This window comes from Cygnus olor (genome assembly GCF_009769625.2).
Source record: "Cygnus olor isolate bCygOlo1 chromosome W unlocalized genomic scaffold, bCygOlo1.pri.v2 SUPER_W3, whole genome shotgun sequence".
In the NCBI taxonomy this organism is placed as follows: Eukaryota; Metazoa; Chordata; class Aves; order Anseriformes; family Anatidae; genus Cygnus; species Cygnus olor.
The window spans coordinates 1399598-1420164 of NW_024429074.1; the positions used below are offsets into that span (position 1 = coordinate 1399598).

Consider the following 20567-nt stretch of genomic DNA (forward strand, 5'->3'; position numbering starts at 1 on the left):
AAAGCAACTGAGGGAACCCTAATCCCAGATGGGCGGATTCCCCTTGAAGGTAAGCCAGTATATAACAAAAAGGACAGAAAATTAATCGAAAGTCAAAAGGGAGAGTATAACCAAGAGGGATGGGCTATTACCGAAGAAGGGAAAGGGAAATTAGTCATCCCCTCTAATTTGCTATGGTCGCTAGTAAGGGAAGAACACTGGAAAACTCATTGGGGAATAAATTCCCTATATAACTATCTGATTGGGAAAATTACGGCTAGGAATTTGTATGCCACTGTCACTCAAGTAACCCGACAATGTGACCTCTGCCTCCAGACCAACTCCAAAAATACCCCCAAACCGAAATTGGGCCAAATCGGGAAAGGCCTTGGGCCTGGACAACAATGGCAGACTGACTTTTCTGAACTTCCAAGAAAAGGGGAGTATCGATATTTGTTGGTATTAACGGATACCTTTTCAGGTTGGCCAGAGGTGGTACCCACTAGAACTGCCAAAGCCCGAGAGGTAACCAAGGTATTGTTACAAGAAATAATACCACGCTTCGGAGTTCCAGCCACCATGTCCTCAGAGAGGGGGCCACACTTTATTTCAAAAATAGTACAGCAAATTAGTCGGCATTTGGGCATAGATTGGGAACTCCACACTCTATACCACCCTCAATCGAGTGGCCAAGTGGAAAAAATGAACCATTTGATCAAACAACAAATTGTAAGGTTAGGGCAAGAAGCTAACTTGCCCTGGCCCCAAGCTCTCTCGCTAGCATTGCTGCAGATTCGGATTAAGCCCCGAACTAAAGAAAAATTAAGTCCTTTTGAAACGCTTTATGGGAAACCATACGGGGTCCAGAAGGGAATGTCTACCCAGGTTGAGGAAGAGACGCTGACTACTGGTATGGTAGCTTTGAGTAAGCAACTTAGAGAAATAGAAAAACATGTGGCTGGAACTCAGAGTAGAGAGCTGGATGGACCGGTGCATGACATACAGCCTGGAGATTATGTATATGTCAAGTCTCTTGCAGAGTAAACTTTGAAACCACAGTGGGAAGGACCATACCAGGTGCTCCTTACTACCTTCACCGCAATTAAGATCATTAGGGAAGGAAGTGAAGGCATTTTCCTGGTTGAAGTCCGAAAGGCTGTTTGAGACAATGCCAATGATTTTGAGAGGAAGTTCCAATCTTGGTGGACTCTGGTAAATTTTACCTACGATCCCATTGTTAACATGGCTACTGCCTTTGTGCTTACTATACGTAATGCCACAGTTTATGTTATCCACCCCATCATTGCACTAGGATTAAACCATGAGGAGACAGTGCTCTGTCCTTCGGAGCATAGAACATGGGCACGGATGGAGAGTGGGAAATGGCAGACTATAAATCTGGAATCATGTGTTACCCGGGAACAACAAGGATTTATCTGTGAAAGCAACACAATTGACGCTCAGGACGTATGTCTTGACGCTGAGCAAGATGTTTGCAAGGCTGTGTGTGTTTAAGAACTGCTTGTGCTTTTGTAGAAGTAGATAAGGAGAATATAACTCTCCCTAGCAGAAATCATTCTAACTTTTGTATTTGTAACTTTGTTAGAATTGTCGGGTGTGATTTTTATATTTGGCACCAGTGGTATCCCACCAGTTGATCAGGTCTAACAATACAATCTAAACAAGATGCTGGTCATCACTGGTGGGATACACTTTTCGGGTGGTCACCAACAGCAAATGGCATTCTCAATACATTGTGTCACCAGATCACAGTCATATTGATCTTAGTTGGTATAAGTCTTGTATTGTCTGTAATTATACTAATCTGGAACTGGAGAATGTTATACCGGATAGCCACGCTGACTTCTTTGTCGCGTGTCCACGGTATGGCACTGAGTGATCAGTACCAAGTGGGGAATCTTTGCTGCGAGTAAAAGAATTTACTGATCTTCTAGAAAAGGAGGGACTGAAGCCAGGGATAGAAGAATGGGGGTTTGCTTAATCGCACTAATGATTTCTAAATAAAACAATTGTTATTATTGAAGCCAGGAATGGAAGAATGTGGGCTTGCTTAATCACATTAAAAGTAGATGTTGCTGAGTGTCTTTGCTTACTACTGTGCAAATTAACCAAAACAGGGAGTCTCGGGGCCCCTCACAGAGGATGTTTCCTGACAAAAATGGGGAACCTGTCTCAAAAACCAGCTGAGACCGACCTTGTGGTTTGGACAAGAGCCAAGGAGCAGCTGAGTCTGCACAAAGGCAGGAGGTCAACTAGTGGTGATGAAGAGGAGTTATCAACCTTCATCCCCAGGACCCCCTGACGACCACCACCAGAAGGCACTGCGCAAGCACAAACAGGAGGAGTTTATGGAAATGACTTCTTGGAGCTAATTTTAATACAAAGCGGGGATAGGTTGTGCATATGTATAGGCATATTGGGAAACTTCATGCATATGTAACTCTTTACTGCATATAACAAAACCAAGTTGCCGTGTTAAGGTGCACGTGCCTTTGGGAGCTATCCCGCATGTGCCCGGCACCAAAATAAACCACATACCTACTTTATAACTCATTTGCTTTGAGTTGTAGAGTTCTTCCATGAATCAGGCTCACACTCTTATCAAGAGACTAACCTTAGTAAGGGGCCCAAGGCTTCTTGATTTAGTTAATTTGCACAATATGCTATAGTTAGCAAAGACATTAAGCAGCATCCACTAGTTTGATACTGTCAGCGCTCTATCTGTATTTGCTAAGATTCTCCTAACTCCCTCTCTCAGCAGAACCCTTTATTCCCAAACACGTTGCTCTCCTTTCACTCCCCACATTCACCACCTGCACTGAGGCAGCGGGGGGCCGGCGGCGGTGCTCAGCGGCTCCCTGAGGGGGCCGCTGCTGTGAGCCCCGGCGAGGGCCGACCCTGACCCCAGTCCCCCCACGTCCAGGCCCGAGGCCTGGGGCCGCTCCCCATGGCCGGCCTCCGCCGCGGCGAGGCGCTGCGGGGCGGCGGCCGCTCTGCGCGGCGCTCGCCTGCTCCGGCTGCGGAAGTGACGGCGGGCGGCGGAGTCCGGTGGCCTCCGAGGACATTTTCTCCGGCGTCGGGGGCGTAGGGGAAACCTCGGCTCTTTCCGGTCGTCCATGCCTCAGCCGCTGCCCCCCGGGGGGGAGGCCTGGAGGGGCCCTCAGCGCCCAGGTGAGTGCGGGCAGAGCGGCCGGGCTCGGCCGCTGTTGCCGACGTTACCTCGTGTCCCGTCCTGGTGTCGCCCCCGAGGGGTTACGGGCGCTGTCCCCCGGGGGTGATTTTGGGGAAAGAAGCACAACTTTTGGAAGCGGAGGTTTGGGGCTGCGCGCCCCGCCGTTGCTGTATGTGGCCTCGTTTTCCTTGGTGATGTGGGAGGGGGTGTTTTTTTGGGGAAAAGTTGTGGTGTCATCGCTCACCCAGCCCGAGCTGGCTCACGAGGCGTAGTGGGTGCAGCTGTGGCTTTGAGCAAGGAGAATATAAAGTTTAACTCTGTCACTTGTTCCTCTTTAAATAAAAAGAGGGGCAGACTGAGCAGCTTGCAGCAGCCAAGCACTTTCACCAGTTTCAGTATCACAGCTTTGCATTGAGGCTATCAGGCAAACACCTACGAGGCTGCTCTGGAAAGTCTCCCCTCCTTTTTTTGGGTGGCTGTGCAGCTGGCAGGGAGCTTTCAGCCTTGCTTGGCAGCTCCTCGTTGTGCTTACGTCTTGGTTTGTTCATGGCGGGATCCGGCTGCGCGTGTCGATGTCTGTAGGTATCTTTGTGAAGCCCTAACTGCGATAACTGAGTTAAACGAGGTCTTGCTTGCAACTCCCTGCATGCTTTAAACCAGCATAGAGTACCTCGCTGCACCTCAAAGGCTGTAACAACTTGGATGTGGAGAGGTTGTGGCATAAGTGTAAGTCCTGTTATATATATATTTTTTTTACTGGCTTGTAATTCTGGCTTTTAAAAATGAATGAACAGTAAAGCTTTGAACCTGTAATCGTCTCCTTAAAAATGTAAGTTTTCTCTTAAACACCTCCCCTCCAAGTAGATTTTATTTGGTTTTAAGTCTTTTCTGGTACTTGTCAAGCATGAGGCCAAATAGCAGTCTCACAGGATAGGATACTTACAGTTTTCAAGCTAAAAACTTGTGCAAAAGTGCAAATTTATTTTCTGTCTCCTTAGAACAGCAGACAAACATTTACACTTAAAATGTTTGTCTTAAAGTATATTAAGTTGCCTAAATCGATTAATAAACTTAAGGTCTGACCTTGGTGATATACTATATACTCCAAATAAGTGGAAACTGGGTATGGTGCTCCTTTGAGGTGTTCATTGTGTGGTCCTCCTGCCTCTCTTCGTGCCTGTAATCGCCGTTTCTGATAGAAGAGCTGAAGTCAGGCAGTGCCAGCAGTGCAGCTTCCCCTGCTGCCCTGGAGGAGGGAAAGCTGCCTTTGTGGAGGGAATAAGTTTGTAACGACCTCAAAGGAGAACAGGAAGTTGCTCATGAGGTGTGTTTGCTAAACCCAAATGCCTCACATGGAGTTCAGATTACAGGTAAACACTGAAAGCTAATAAAAGGTTGCTTTCTGTGGTTCTGGCATACCAACAAGGCTGGTATTTTGTCTGGGTGGCTAGGAGGAGGGACAGGGAGTGAGGGAAGGCAGTACGTGAGTATAAGCAGCTGGTATTTGTGCTCAAGTATGAGAATAACACTTTTGACTCATTTTTAAGCACTTGAATTTTTAATTATAATGTGTTGACTATTTCTGTTTGCTCTTCGAGCTAATTGCTAGTTGGCTAGCACGTAAGCTTCACAAAGAGGAGTGATGAGAAATTCCTGAGAAATCAGGAAGAGAAAAGGACTATTTCCTCATGTGGTCTTGCGCACGATGTGCATCGTGGTGCAGCCCTCTGTGCTTGCACGAGGGCTGCCCGCTTGGTAAAACCCGAAGCGCACAAAAAACAAGTTGGGAAATGAGTGGATGCATCGAGCTGGGTACCATGGGGGGGAGCAAAAAGGGAAGAAACCCAAAGCTGACTGCAAGGCAGTTAGGAACGGTAAATACGTGGTGGTCACAACACAGGCAAGCCGAGCTGTGCCGTAACCAATAACGGAGGGGTAGGAAGGATGTCTGCGTGTGTCTGGCAAACAGGCAGATCGCATGGGCAGTTGACAGTGGGGAGGAGGTGGGGATTAATGAGGTAAAATAAGATTGGATGAACAAAGAGTAAATATAGAGAATCATGAGGGGCTTTGAATGCTAAGTGTTAGGGAGAGAAGTTGGTGTAACTCGATCAGAACAACAAGAAATAATTGCCTTGTTTTTCCTCACCGCCTGTCTCCTTGCTGGGTGTTTACATTTAAAGTGCAGGCTTTTTCACCTCGCCTCCAAGGTCAGAACCGATTTTGTTCACTTTCTTCGCTATTTCTTACGTATGATCTCATCATCCCCCTGCTCCATCAAGGATGCTTGTGCCATTTGTGACCCACCTGGATATCAGCCTCTCGCTCACACGTCTGTTACTGAGGTGGGAGCCTCCACACGCTGCGCTGAGGTGGCTTCAGTTTGCGTGAGCTGTCTGATTACACTCTGGCCAAAATATTAACACTAAAAACGTTGAAAGCTTGGAAACTTTTCACATGAGTAAATTGTTCCAAGCAACCTGTGTCTCTTCTCTGTAACATCTCAAAGGTGGTGGGTTGATGGTACTTTCTGACAGCATGGGGTCTATGGTAAGTCTCTGCTTCTACGTTTTTGTCTGCAGCTGACCACGTGGCTTACAAACCTGTAAACGTTGACAGAAACTGGGCAGCAGACTCAATAACACGTTTACTAGATCAAAGTGAAAGATTTTGGTACTGTAGCAGCAAGCACATAACGCACTTCAGAAGAGGCACTCCTGGGAAGAAGTACCGGAACTTAAAAAGCATTTGCTGACTTGTGCATTGTGGGTAGCAGTGGGGAACCAAAAATGAAACTGCAGCGGGAGAGCGGGATGGGCTTGGGGCTGGGAAAGAGCTCTGGGATAAAGAAGTGCTGCTGCACAATTACAACTCTGAGACTGCAGCTTAGGCTGTGTTCAGGACAGCAAGGAAACCACTTCTGGCTCAGTTTTCCAGCACACAAATCGGAGCTCAGTGGAGAACTGGTGCTCGTGCCTTTGACTTCAGTGCTGTAGCTGTGGGGCAGCTGAGCTGTTACGGCACCGGGATCTGCTGCAGCGAAAATTACTGCTTTGAGTCTGCAAATTGGGAGCTAGGATGTAACTGCTACAAATGGGTAGTTCTGAGGGGAAAAAAAACAGAACAATATCTGTCAACTTTTTTTGAAGTACAAATTTGGATATGGAATAAATGTAAGCCTCTGCAGTTGCTTTATCCCAAGAGTCTATCTCTGAACTTTCCTGGAGTGACTGATACAGTGTCACTCACCCAGTTACTGTGAAGAGTTAGAATTGAAATTTGTGGTTGCTTGTTCACACTTATTTGTGTTCCCTCTTCACATGGCTGATGAGCAGGAGTAGAGCTGGTATGGTATAGTAATTTCTGCACGGATGTGACTTTGTTTCTGCAGTTGAGGCACATGCCAATTACTCATTCAGGACTGGAAATGAGATGCAGCTCAGTAGCTGAGGTGTTGATGTTACACCGTTGCAGATGCATTACTGAATGCATGGGGAGGTCAAGTAACGTGGCTGTGGCGAGTCATCTTTAGATTCAGAGTGATCCAACGTAATATGCCTTTTTATTTAAGAAAGTATTTGTAATCAATTTTAACATGTAGCCTGCCTCTTGAATGTTCACAAATGGATTTAATTAGCAAAATAGTGTACAGGCTTTGGCCATATTGCACCTTGTGATACTCATCTCCCAGAAGACAGCTAAAAGCTGTTAGGTCTCAAGCTGGGAGCTTTTAAACCATAAGAACAGGTGGACACTTCAATTAAATGCAGGTAGTTAAGACTCAAGCTAGCATTTTTGTTTCAGTATGCTTGGATCGTAGTTTTGACTTCATAGTGAGACTTCTGCAGCGTCCTGCAGGATGCTCTTCTGCTTTTATGCTTTAGAATTTCCTGAAAGTGAGCAGGCAGAGACTGACTGTGGTTGGATAATGTTCTTGTCACGCTTCTTCTGTAATGTCTTGTCTCGCAGTGCTTGGTCATTAGTCTTCCAAGACTATTTCGGAGAAAGCAGATTTCACTTCCATTCATTCAAAATGGATAGAGACCAAGAGACTCGCAGTAGCAGAGCTGGGAATAGCTAAGTGCCAGACTTTGCAATGCCAGTTGTCTGTGAGTAGTTTCTACAATTTCAGTAATTTATTTTTCATTGGGAATGTTATGTTTCCATGATAGCAGTTTGCACTGTATGCTCCAACAGTCCTGTCAAACTTGCTGAAGTAAAAAGAAGCAACGTAACGTGATAGCCAGATAAGATTAAGATAGCACAGTTCTCTGTTACCCTGGTTTCTAATCAGCTGAAAATCTCCTGACTCCTCAGTTTACTCTCCCAGTTCTTGCTCTGTGGGAATCACAGAATTGTAGGGACCTCAAGAGATCATCGGGTCCAACCCCCCTGCTAAAGCAGGTTCCCTAGAGCAGGTTGCCCAGGTAGGCGTCCAGACAGGCCTTGAATATCTCCAGAGAAGGAGACTCCACAACCTCCCTGGGCAGCCTGTTCCAGTGCTCTGTCACCCTCACTGTGAAGAAGTTCTTTCGCATGTTGGTGGGGAACTTCCTGTGCTCCATCTTGTGGCCATTGCCCCTTGTCCTGTCCCCACAAACCACTGAGAAGAGGTTGGCCCAATCCCTCTGTCTCCCACAGTTAAGATATTTGTAAACATTGATAAGATCCCCTCTCAGTCTTCTCTTCTCAAGGCTGATATGAATGCCAGCTCTTGCTATAGAGAGATCTAAGTAACGTGGTACAAGCAAAATTTTAGGGAAGAAGAGTGATAAAGGCTGGGTCAGGAAGCTGTGTATTAATCCCATGTACTCTTGTTAGGAATACAATGTAAGATAAGGGTTGGTTTTTTTAGACTCTGCTAAGGAAGTAAGTTGGATGAAATTTCGGTAGCCTGAGGCCTCCTTGTGTTTCACAGGATGTCTTTTGGAAATGAAGTTGTCACTGTGGGAAAGAACATGCTTGTAGGTAACAGTGCCCATGAGCTGAATTACTTATACAATTTGAGTTGTCAGTAGCTGTGGTTCCTTCAAAGCTTGTAATACCTTTGGATCAGCATTGTGTAGAATCTATGAGGAGTTAAAATAAATATTTGTGTGATTTTTTTTTTTTTTTTTTTTTAAAAACCTACCAGATGAAGTTTTATTTTCCATGGCTCCAGCTACTGATATTAGTAAGTCATCTTAAAGGCAATTCACAGGCTTTGGATCCCAGGCCATGCTTGATCTACAGTCTTTATCAGCCCACTATAATAACAGAAACTTCAGAAATTGTTGAATACAGCAAAACTAAGCTAGGGAAATCTAGTGAGTATCATACTGTAGTTAGATAATTTTTGAGGGCTTATGAAGCTATAGACCTCATGTAGTTTAAAAGTGGATTTGATAAGACAATTGATTTCTCTTTTTTTGGATTATAAGATGAAAGTGCTTGTTCTACTTAACAGCTGTAGTGAATTTCACTGTTCCTATGGAATTCATAAAGCTACAGTAACGATAAGGCTGTGTTGGATGAACACTATGGGATTTAATTAATATTCCAGACTTAATGCTATTTTTTCTTCTACCTTTCTCTTTTGTTAGGAAGGTTGTATATATGTTATTTATACGTCTTCTATTGCTAACTATTAGCATTATTCTTAAGAAAGCTCTTCCAGATGAGCTTCTTTTCTTAAGTAAAGAACAGTAACACAAAAATCATTTGGGGGTAAATAGTGTTTTTATTTAAGGGTAAGTGGGGCTTTTTTTCTGTTAATACCTGCATGGTACTGATGAAAACTACCATCTAGTTTTCTTTTGCTCTCTTTATAGTTGGTAACTCGGTATTCTCTTAGGTATGCTGATATTTAATCCCTGTAGTCAAATATATGCAAAGTCTTCTGTACGTTGTGGGAAATAAATGTCTGTTTCCTGGTCTGTCTGTTGTCCTCTCATAGCAAAGGTCCAATTTCTTCACCTATGCCAACTGGAAATAAATACTTTAGGAAGTATCTGATAGTAAAAACAGCATTAAAAGCATTATTCATAATGCACATGCAGCTGGTTTCTGACCCAGTCAGTTGTGTTTTAAAAATACCCAGAGTAGCTTTTGTTCAGTTGTAGAACCAACCTGTGTACCTAATACTAATTTATTCACCTGCTGGCTGTCAAAAGCTAATTAACCCTCTCCTGCACTGTCCTTTTTCCTTACGTGCTCTGTTTTCCTTCCGTAACAGATCATGCCCCAGTCTCTTGCATTCTGCCTGCGTCCAGACATCTATGGCTGCTGTGTCCTGTGAGAATTTTTTTGTTGTTGTTGCAGTAGTTTCTTAGGAAACCTCAAATAAGGAGCAGTGCATTAGGATTTGTAAAAATACAGACTAAAAGTTTGGCTGTCTTGTTAGCTGTGGTCTTGGTTACGGTCCAGCAGCACAGGTGAACTTCCTTAGTGAGAAGGCAGCAGGTTGTTTTTGCTGGAGCTGTCTGTTGCTTACTGAGTCCTTAGGTCACAACAGAGCAGTGCCATGAGCGCTTCCTTCAGTGGAGCATATTGGATGTGTAAAGATTACATTAGCAATCTGTTAGACACCAAAAAATTACCATGAATTGGTATCTCTGATTACTGGTTTAAAAAAAATTTGGGACTTTGTTGTCAATAACAGCCCAAGAGCAGTTGATATCTACTGTTGCTAAAATTTTCATAATTTGATTGAATGCAGCATGACTTTGTCTTTAGTGTATTAATGCCATTTATTTTTTTAGTAGTATGCCTACTGCAATTTCATATCACAGCATTTAGATTTTGCACTTCTAGCTTAATAGTTAAATCAAAAAATTAATGTTAATAACTTGTGGATGAGGAAATGACTTGAGGTGAGGGTCTGGCTTATAGATCCTTTCCAGCCTTTGTGTAGGGTCTGGGTTTGTCACCTAGTTCTTCAGCTGTCCAGACCATAAAATGGTTATGTCACTGCCATATGTGGCAGGAAGATACTGGCTTTAGAAAAAAAAAAAAACACACATGGTATTGGTATTGAATTAAAGTATTTGAAGCTTTAAAATACATGAACTGTGGTTTGCGTTTACTCCCTCCATACTAACATGTGACAAAGATGTGTAAAATGGGCTGATTGTAAAATACTTGCAGACTGTAAATTTGCTTAATATGTCTGTTAACTCATCTTTGTTTAAGACAGATGGCTGTCATAAATTCATACCATTGCTAGTCCATTGAATGACTTTGGCTTTTAGGTAGCTTTAAGAGATTGTGAGCTGCTGGTGATTCCCTTCTTCTGCTGCTTCAGCTGTGAGAGGAGCGCAGGAGCAGGGAGGCAGGCAGCCCCCTAACTGGAAGGGAGCAGTTGTACAGAACTTGACAAAACAGCGCTCTCTGAGTGTGTCTGTGCTCCCCATGTCAAGGGTTGTTTAATTACGGGGTGATATTTTGCGAGATCAGGTGAATTGTTCAGTGTTTTCCCTCGCTGCAGGTCTGTCACTGCTGTCCTTTGCGTTAGGCTGCTCACCTTGCTCTCCTGGACTGCAATTCTCTGATCTCGTTCAGTCCACTGGCCCTGTGATAAGGTGGGGAGCTTACTTCTGGGAAGTCGAATCGCAGACGGAGCAGCAGGTAGGCAGTTCTGCCTCCTTACAGTGGCACTGAGCTGCTAGAGAGGCTGAAGGGCTCGTGGAGCTGCAGTATGAGTGTCCCACAGCACTCACTGCTGCTTCACATCTTCCAAGTAACAACAGCAGCAGAGTACAGAGTGTTTGTTTGTGCCTGTCTGTGCTGGATCTGCTTTGATTTTGTTGGAGACAGCAGTGAGATGTCTCGTACTTCAAAGTTACATTGCTCTTGCCTTTTGAGCTATTAGCGGGTAATGCAATGTGTGATTACTTTCAGGCTTTTACAGATAAATGTTCTTAATAGAAAGCAAATCTGGACTCTGAAGATCAGGATTGAAGTGTTACTGTTGTTTCCAAGCAGTTTAAGATGTGGCATTTCTGTGAGAGTTGCTTTATTGACCACAGTAGAACAACGGACCAATGTTTCTGGAGAAGAGGTTTGCTTATTTAAAATGGCATGAACCAACGTAGGAAGCACAGAATACATTTCTTCCATTTCTCTTGACTAATAGAAACGGATAGGTAAAATGGGAAAGTTTGTTAAACTCAAAAATCTTGAAAAGAGATAGTACATCTCTATGGCTATCCTCAGTAGGGTGATCTTGTGCAAGCTAATTGTCCTGGTTTCAGTTAGGACAGAGTTAATTTTCCTCCTAGTAGCTGGTAGGGTGCTATGTTTTGGATTAGGATGAGAAGAGCGCTGATAACATGCTGATGTTTTAATTGTTGTAGAGCAGTGCTTACACCAAGCCAAGGACTTTTCAGCTTCTCGCTCTGTCCTGCTAGCGAGCAGGCTAGGGATGCAGCAGGAGCTGGGAGGGGACAGACCCAGGACAGCTGACCCAAACTGGCCGAAGGGGTATTCCATACCATCTGACGTCATGCTGAACAATATATAGGGGTGGCTAGCCAGGGTGGAGGGGGGGCCGGCTGCTCGGGGATAGGCTGGGCATCAGTCAGCGGGTGGTGAGCAATTGCATTGTGCATCACTTGTTTCGTACAGGTTATTGTTGTTATTATTTTCCTGTCTTAATAAACTGTCTTTATCTCAACTCACAGGCTTCACTTTCCCGTTTCTCTCCCCCATCCCAGAGAGGGAGGGGGGAGGGTGAGCGAACAGCTGTGTGATGTTTAGCTGGTGACCAAGTTAAACCACAACACTGATATGTGGCAGAGAGAAAAAGAAATGAAGCATGCCTCTCCTAGCATTGATTTCTACCACTAGTTTTATTGAAAGAATAAGGAAAATCTGAGTGAAACCCTTAAATTTTTAGGAACAGATACTAATAAAAATATGCCCTCTGTAATTTATGGAGTAGAGAATGCTGTAGACTTTAGATCATTGTGCAGTTGAAAAAACCAACAGTTATGCTCTGAGAAAGAAATAGTATTTTAGAAGGGTAAATGTGCCTTTATCTGTATGCTAATGGATTTATTTTTACGAGGACTGATTTTTGTGGGATTTCAGTGCAGCTGGTGAATGTTTCTGGAAGTCTGTGTCAACTTGTAAACTAACCCATAGTTGGTGTTATAAATTACTCTTAGTCAGAGAGAATTTGAATTAAGTCAATTAGTTTATTGAGTAAGCGATCAGCAAGCAAAACAGCGCTGGGCGGCTGGGGAGCTCATGCTCCTCCAAACGGCGCGCAACTTCCCCCTTTTGCAGTCCCCTTTTATCATCAGGCTCTTCCGGGGTTACGTGGCTTTCTTCTACGCGGCTGCGTCAGTTGTTGCTAGGGAGTCGTCTCTGTCCCTCTGGTGGTCGCACAGATGAAGGCAGTCATCCCTCTCTCTCTTCCTTATTTGGTTATATTAGTCCTCAAGACAGGGGAGTACGTTATCGGTTTAGCAACCCACTATTTACACAATGTTCCCTTAGCCATGTATCTGAGATATCCTGTTTCTGGGGGATGTCTCAGCATTCCAACCTTGAGCAACTCCCTTTGTTCCCTTCTTAATGTAGCAAAATAATGAACAAACATTCTTATTGTCCATCACAGTTGGTAGTTATTTTATTTGTATAGTTTATTTGGAAGAGGCAGAATATGCGTATTAAACATTATAATGCGAAGACCTGTATTTAAATGTAAAACCTTGTTTCTTATTAACAATGAAAAATGTTGCTTTTAAAGGTTGCAAAGGATGTTTGACAAACCTTTGTTTTAATACATATGCTTGTAGCTTTTATTCCGCCTTGAATAATTTGTATTTTCCAGCCTGTTGAGCCTGCAGTAGGAGCAGCCTATTTTTAACCTCGGTTTGTTTATGCAAAACCGGTTGAAACAGAGCATTACTTTAATCCTTTCTTCTTTTGTTTCACACCTCAGTTCTCTTACCATGTCCCTTGCAGAAAGGGTCCTATTCTTTAGGGTTGCTACCAGGCCTGATTTATGAATCATCTGATAAAGAGCCAACTCCACTCCCAGAAATGTGCCCTAGGTAGAATTGTATGCTCATGAGTCAGCTTCAGGGCAGCATTTTCAAAGGAACACTATATAAATTACACAGTATCCATGTGGGGGAGGCTCAGTGTTATGAAAAATCTGCTCTAGAGCATTGTGTACGTACATCCACACAACGCTGAGTCAACTGTCTTGAGTTAAATTGACTCCTGGTTGCACTTGTGTTGTTTTAAGCGCAGAGGTATGTGTGATACTTAGCACATGCCTTTTATTTCCCTCTAAAAATGTGTGGTATCCCTGGGGAGGAGGTGGAGGAGTGCAAAAGACAGCAGTTGGGAAGTCCAGAAAACATCCTTGTTTGTCATCATGCAAGTTAGGTTTTTTTATAGTGGTTTAATTCTGTGGATTGATTAGTTTTTAATTACTTAGGCATTTTGTTGTTGGGCTTATCCACACAGTGTTAGTATGAGAATGGCACTGATGAGTTTGCTGTATTAAGAAGCCTGATTGGATGTTAATGGCGAGGAAGCAGGTTAGAGTAGAAAAGAAGGCATGGCAAATACGTGGATACACCTGCAAAGGTTTTAGGCAAACATTTGGAAGTGGTCGGTCACTGGAACTCCACATCTTCAGTCATGTGATTCTCTGCCACAAGTGGGCACAACTTTGGTGTTTGTCCAAGTTATTATTCTGTTAGTATGAAGTAGACTTGGGTATTATTATATTAGGTGGGTTGAGAACTGGCTGACTGGCCGAGCTCAGAGGGTGGTGATCGGTGGCACAGAGTCCAGCTGGAGACCTGTGACTAGCGGCGTTCCCCAGGGGTCGGTGCTGGGTCCGGTCTTGTTCAACATCTTCATCGACGACCTTGACGAGGGAATAATGTCTGCCCTCAGCAAGTATGCTGATGACACAAAGCTGGGAGGAGTGGCTGACGTGCCAGAAGGCTGTGCTGCCATTCAGCGAGACCTGGACATGCTGGAGAGCTGGGCAGGAAGAAACCAGATGAGGTTTAATAAAAGCAAGTGTAGAGTCCTGCACCTGGGAAGGAACAACCGCATGTATCAGTACAGGCTGGGGGATGACCTGCTGGAGAGGAGCTCTGAGAAGAAGGACCTGGGGGTCCTGGTGGATGACAGGTTGACCATGAGCTGGCAGTGTGCCCTGGTGGCCAAGAAGGCCAATGGGATCCTGGCGAGCATTAAAAGGAGTGTGGCCAGCAGGTCAAGGGAGATGATCCTCCCCCTCTACTCTGCCCTGGTCAGGCCTCACCTGGAGTACTGTGTCCAGTTCTGGGCTCCCCGGTACAAAAAAGACAGGGATCTCCTGGAAGGAGTCCAGCGGAGGGCCACAAAGATGATACGGGGCCTGGAGCATCTTCCCTATGAGGAAGGACTGAGAGACTTGGGTCTGTTCATCCTTGAGAAGAGAAGACTGAGAGGGGATCTCATCAATGTGTATAAATACCTGAGGTGTGGGAGACAGAGGGATTTGGCCAACCTCTTTTCAGTGGTTTGTGGGGACAGGACAAGGGGCAATGGCCACAAGATGGAGCACAGGAAGTTCCCCACCAACATGCGAAAGAACTTCTTCACAGTGAGGGTGACAGAGCACTGGAACAGGCTGCCCAGGGAGGTTGTGGAGTCTCCTTCTCTGGAGATATTCAAGGCCTGTCTGGATGCCTACCTGGGGAGCCTGCTTTGGCAGGGGGGTTGGACCCGATGATCTCTTGAGGTCCTTTCCAACCCCTACAATTCTGTGATTCTGTGATTATGGTTAGCTCCTCAGTATCCAGGTTGCGTGCTGCTTTTCTCCTTCCCATCTCCCCTATCCTTAGACACATAGTCTATCAAGTGCTTGATTCAGAGCTCTTGCCAGTGTTTACATTTTTAATATTAAAAAAAAAAATAAAAATTGACTTACACAATTTTATTAGGCTAAGTTGTATACATTTGTCTATACCTCATTTACGTTTTATTCTACCCATGCTCAGTTGCTTTGGGTAAATGGGAGATAATCCACTGCTGATGGAAATAATTGTTTATGTAAGTTTGAGCCACTGTATTCTTTAGTTCCATATAAATTTAAAATCATTTAGATGAAAACATGGACATCTATGACACTGGAGCTGTAAGGTATATTTCCTCTGGGCAGACCGCTGTAGTTATCTCTGTTTTCTAAACAAGTAACTAATCTGTAGCTCTGCACTTTTCTTTCAGGTAGTCACAAAACATACTTGATATCATTTTCTGCAAAACTGTAGGTGCAATTTCTCTTTTTTTTTTTTTTCAAATTATAGCTTGTGAATGAATGGCTAGTGGTGTGAGGAGGTGAGTTGCTCAACCTTTTTTTCTTTAAATGCTAAAATTGCATTAAAAAACAATGTTTTGCTAGATATATATTTTTAATGTAAACAGTTGCTGGAACTGGTGTAAGAACAGTCATAAGCAGGGAAAAAGAAATGGTCTGCTGGACTCTGAGTAAGAGGACACTGTGGAGTCTGCATCAGTGGAGGTTTTCAAGATGTGACTGGGCTTTGTGCTAGGTATTCTTATCTAGGCTCCCTTTTCCAGGAGAGGTTGGATCAGGTGATCTTCTGAGGTTCCTTACTGCCTGGGCTGTTCTGTGAAATGTGTCAGTAGTGAACTAAAGGCTCTTAGCTGAGAGGGTGGTTCGGTACTGGGACAGGCTCCCCAGGGAGGTGGTCATGGCACCGAGCCTGCCAGAGTTCAAGAAGTGTTAGGACACTGCTCTCAGACACGGGCTAATTTTTTTGGGTGGCCTTTTGGGAACCCAGGAGTTGGACTTGATGATCCTTGTGGGTCCCATCCAACTCGGGATATTCTGTGATTCTTTTAAGAGCAAGCTGCTATGAGGCGCTTAGTTCTTCTGGAGTAAGAATCTGTCATACCCACAGCTGCTGGGAGAGCACTGGTTTCATTCTTTGTAATTGACTTGTGGAAATCAGACTCTATAACCTCGGAATGGTTATAAAGCAGGTATGTTTATTTGCCACTGCGCAGGCACAAGGGGGATAGCTCCACCTAACTTGCGCACCAACGGTTACTGGCAGCATGCTTATGTGGGACAACAACGTATTAGTGGGAAAAATACGTATTTATTTACTGGGACATTAATTTAGTGGGACAAATACGTATTCATTTCATTTCCCGTAAGTCTCTTGTATATTCATCAGGTCTCTGAAGAATCATTAATGTAGGTTCCCGCCCCTATTCACATGCATAGTGGAGTCCTTGGGTGGTCCTGCGGCGGACTCTGGTGGTCTTTTGATGAAGGCCAGAAGTCTTCCTTGCTGCTTATCTTCTGGCCTTTCCTCTCTTTGACAGACTTCAGCAGTCAAGCCAGTTCTTGCTGATTCCATTATCTATGCATATGGTCTTTTATTCCCTTATCTTTGGGTCGTTCACATACAATCGTGCTAGCTAAGATCTAGGAATCACCATCATTTAACTTGTTCCCTGTCTCAAGTCCCCCCTCTTCTTTATCCTAAGCAAATTCTTTTGTTTATAACACTCCTCCTTGATTCAAAGTTTTCATAAAATTCTTACCATTTTCTACTTGGAGGCAGGTTCCTGCTTGGGGTGGTAGGTGAGCCCTGTCCCTGCCCACCTCGCCTTCCCATCTACCATTATACAAAAGGCTCTAGAACACGACAGTCAAAACAACGATGTAGATGAAAGCCTGTCCCAGTTGGAGAGGGTGCCTAAGGCAAGGCAACCTACCCCCTGCATCCCTACATCTTCTGTCAAGAAAGAAACAAGGGTTATCATCATAGGGGACTCCCTTCTGAAAGGGACAGAGGGCTCAATATGCCGACCGGACCCAACCGACAGAGAAGTCTGTTGCCTCCCTGGGGCTTGGGTGAGAGACATTGCTAGGATAGTTACTTGCCTGGTACGGCCCACCAACTACTACCCGCTACTGGTCTTTCAGGCTGGTAATGACGAGGTAGCAACGAGAAGTCCGAGAGCGATCAAAAGGGACTTTAGGGCTTTGGGGCGACTACTTAAAGGATCAGGGGCACAGGTTGTGTTTGCCTCTGCCCTTCCGATAGGGGGGATTGATGCTGACGGACTCGTCACATTAACACGTGGCTTTGGGACTGGTGCAACCGGCAGAAGTTTGGGTTTTTTGATCACGGGAAGGTCTATGCGACACCGGGCCTGCTGGCACCAGATAGGATGCGCCTCTCTCAGAGGGTGAAAAGGTTTTTTGCTCAGGAGTTGGCAGGGCTGATAGAGCTTTAAACTAGAGTTTAACTAGGGGGAAAGGGATAAAACCACACACGCCGGTGATGAGCTAAGGGATGGTGTGCTAGAATCAGAGGGACTGTGTGCTAGTGAGGTCCGGTCTGTTCCACAAGGTGCGGCGTGCAGGGAGGTGCATTTGAAGTGCTTCTACACAAACACACGCAGTATGAGGAATAAAATGGATGCGCTAGAAGTCTTGGCCCAGTCCCGCAGCTACGACATCATCGGCATAAGCAAAACCTGGTGGGATGAGTCCTGTGGCTGGTGTGTCGCAATAGATGGTTACAGGCTCTTCAGGAGGGACAGGCAGGGTAGGCGAGGTGGGGGGGGTGGTGATGTACATGAAGCATGGGCTGGACTGTGTGGAACTTCAAGTTGGCGATGGCAAAGTTGAGAGCCTCTGGGTAAGGATTAAGGGACAAACATAAAGGGGATGTTGTTGTGGGAGTCTATTACAGACCACCTGGCCAGGATGAAAACACTGATGAATTATTCTTTGCAGAACTAAGAGATGCCTCGAGATCAACTCCCCTTGTCCTAATGGGGGATTTCAACTTGCCAGACATCAACTGGGATCACCACATGGCTGACACAAGCAAGTCCAGGAGGTTCCTAAAGCACCTAGATGATAACTTCTTGGTGCAGGTGCTAAGAGAGCCAACTAGGAAAGGTGCCCTCCTAGATCTGTTGCTGGAGAACAGAGAAGGTCTTGTGGGGGACGTGGCAATTAGCGGCTGTCTCGGTCATAGTGACCATGAAGTGGTTGAGTTTAGAATTTATGGTGACAGAAGGAAAACTGCCACCGAAACTTCAGCCCTGGATATGGGGAAAGCAGACTTCAGGCTGCTCAGGGAATTAGTCAGCAAGGTCCCCTGGGAAACTGCTTTTGAAGGCATTGGTGTCCATCAGTGCTGGTCCATCTTTAAGCACTGCCTCCTAAAAGCACAGAATCAGGCGATTCCAAAATATCGGAAGTCAAGCAGGCAGGGCAGAAGGCCGGCCTGGCTGACCAGGGATTTTCTACTGGAGCTTAGGTGGAAAAAGAAAATATACGGCTGCTGGAAGGAGGGTCAGGTGATGAGGAAGGAATACAGGGATGCTGTTCGTGTTTGTAGGGAGAAAATTTGTGTGGCCAAAGCCCAACTAGAGTTGAAGCTGACCAAGTCTGTGGGAGACAATAAGTTGTGGTTTTTTTTTTTTTTACATATGTGAACAGAAAAAGGAGGACCAGAGAAAACATGTGTCTGCTACTTGATGGGGAAGGTCTCCTCACAGACAAGGACATAGGCAAAGCAGAGACGTTTAACGCCTTCTTTGCCTCCGTCTTCAACACTGATGATGGGCTTCGGGACCCAGGGTGCCCTGAGCTGGAGGACTATGATGGTGGGAATGACAAACTCCCAACCGACCCTAAACGTGTGCGGGATTTGCTGCTCCACCTGGATCCATACAAGTCCATGGGTCCGGATGGGCTTCATCCCAGGGTGCTTAGAGAGCTGGCAGACGTCATTGTGGGACCTCTCTCAATTATTTTTCAACGGTCTTGGGAATCTGGAGAGGCCCCAGTAGACTGGAAGCTGGCAAATGTTGTGCCAATTTTCAAGAAGGGTAAGAAAGAAGACCCTAGCAATTACAGGCCTGTCAGTCTCACGTCAGTGCCTGGTAAAATCATGGAGAACATAATCCTTGAAGTTATTGAAGCGCACCTGGGGGACAATGCAGTCATTGGTCCCAGCCAACATGGGTTCACGAGGGGTAGGTCCTGCCTAACAAATTGGATTTCCTTTTATGATAAGGTCACCCATCTAGTCAATCAAGGGATACCAGCTGATGTGATCTTTTTGGACTTCAGCAAAGCTTTTGACACAGTTTCCCATAGGATCCTACTGGACAAAATGTCCAGCATACAGCTAAACAAAACCATCATATGATGGGTGAGCAATTGGCTGACGGGCAGGGCTCAAAGGGTTGTGGTAAATGGGGCCACATCAGGCTGGCGGATGGTCACTAGTGGGGTCCCTCAAGGCTCCATTTTAGGGCCAGTCCTCTTCAATGTTTTTATAAATGATTTGGATGTAGGACTAGAAGGTGTTTTGAGCAAATTTGCTGACGACACCAAACTTGGAGGAGTTGTGGACTCGGATGAGGGTGGAAAGGCCTTGCAGAGAGATCTGGACAGATTGGAGAGCTGGGCGAACACCAACCGCATGAAGTTTAACAAAAGCAAGTGCCAGGTCCTGCACCTGGGACGGGCCAACCCTGGCTATACGTACAGACTGGGCGACGAGATGCTGGAGAGCAGCCCCGCAGAGAGGGATCTGGGGGTTGTGGTTGACAGCAAGTTGAATATGAGCCAGCAGTGTGTCCTGGCAGCCAGGAGGGCCAACCGTATCCTGGGGTGCATCAAGCATGGCATCGCTAGTCGGTCGAGGGGAGTGATTGTCCCGCTCTACTCTGCGCTGGTGCGGCCTCACCTCGAGTACTGTGTGCAGTTCTGGGCACCACAGTACAAAAAGGATGTAAAACCGTTGAAGAGCCTCCGGAGGAGGGCGACCAAGATGGTGAAGGGCCTAGGGGGGAAGACGTATGAGGAGCGGCTGAGGTCACTTGGCCTGTTCAGCCTGGAAAAGAGGAGGCTGAGGGGAGACCTCATTGCGGTGTACAGCTTTCTTGGGAGGTGGAGTGGAGGGGCAGGTGCCGATCTATTCTCCTTAGTCACCAGTGATAGGACCCGCGGGAATGGTGTCAAGCTGAGGCGGGGGAAGTTCAGGCTAGACATCAGGAAGAGGTTCTTCACCGAGAGGGTGGTCGCACACTGGAACAGGCTCCCCAGTGAAGTAGTCACTGCACCAAGCCTGTCTGAATTTAAGAAGCGATTGGACTGTGCACTTAGTCACATGGTCTAAACTTTTGGGTAGACCCGTGTGGTGCCAGGAGTTGGACTCGATGATCCGCTATTCATCACTCGATGATTCGCTATTCATGAGGAAATGGTTGGCGACCTGCTCCGGAGCTTGGATGTGCGCAAGTCGATGGGGCCGGATGGGATGTACCCGAGGGTACTGAAAGAACTGGTGGAGGAGCTGGCCAAGCCGCTTTCCATCATTTATCGGCAGTCCTG

The 20567-nt window shown here is 45.7% G+C and overlaps 1 protein-coding gene across 4 annotated transcripts in view; it reads left to right on the plus strand.

Annotated features, from left to right (window-relative positions):
* Positions 1–3008: 3008 nt before the first annotated feature.
* LOC121062937 (uncharacterized protein C18orf25-like) overlaps positions 3009–20567 on the plus strand; it is a 65539-nt gene continuing 47980 nt past the window's right edge. For 2 of the 4 annotated variants that reach the window (XM_040543249.1, XM_040543248.1), the window contains exon 1: positions 3022–3171. The gene's annotated coding sequence lies outside the window, so the exon portion shown is untranslated. Of the gene's footprint in view, positions 3172–20567 lie in introns of all 4 variants that reach the window. The other 2 variants (XM_040543247.1, XM_040543246.1) reach the window with 2 other exon arrangements.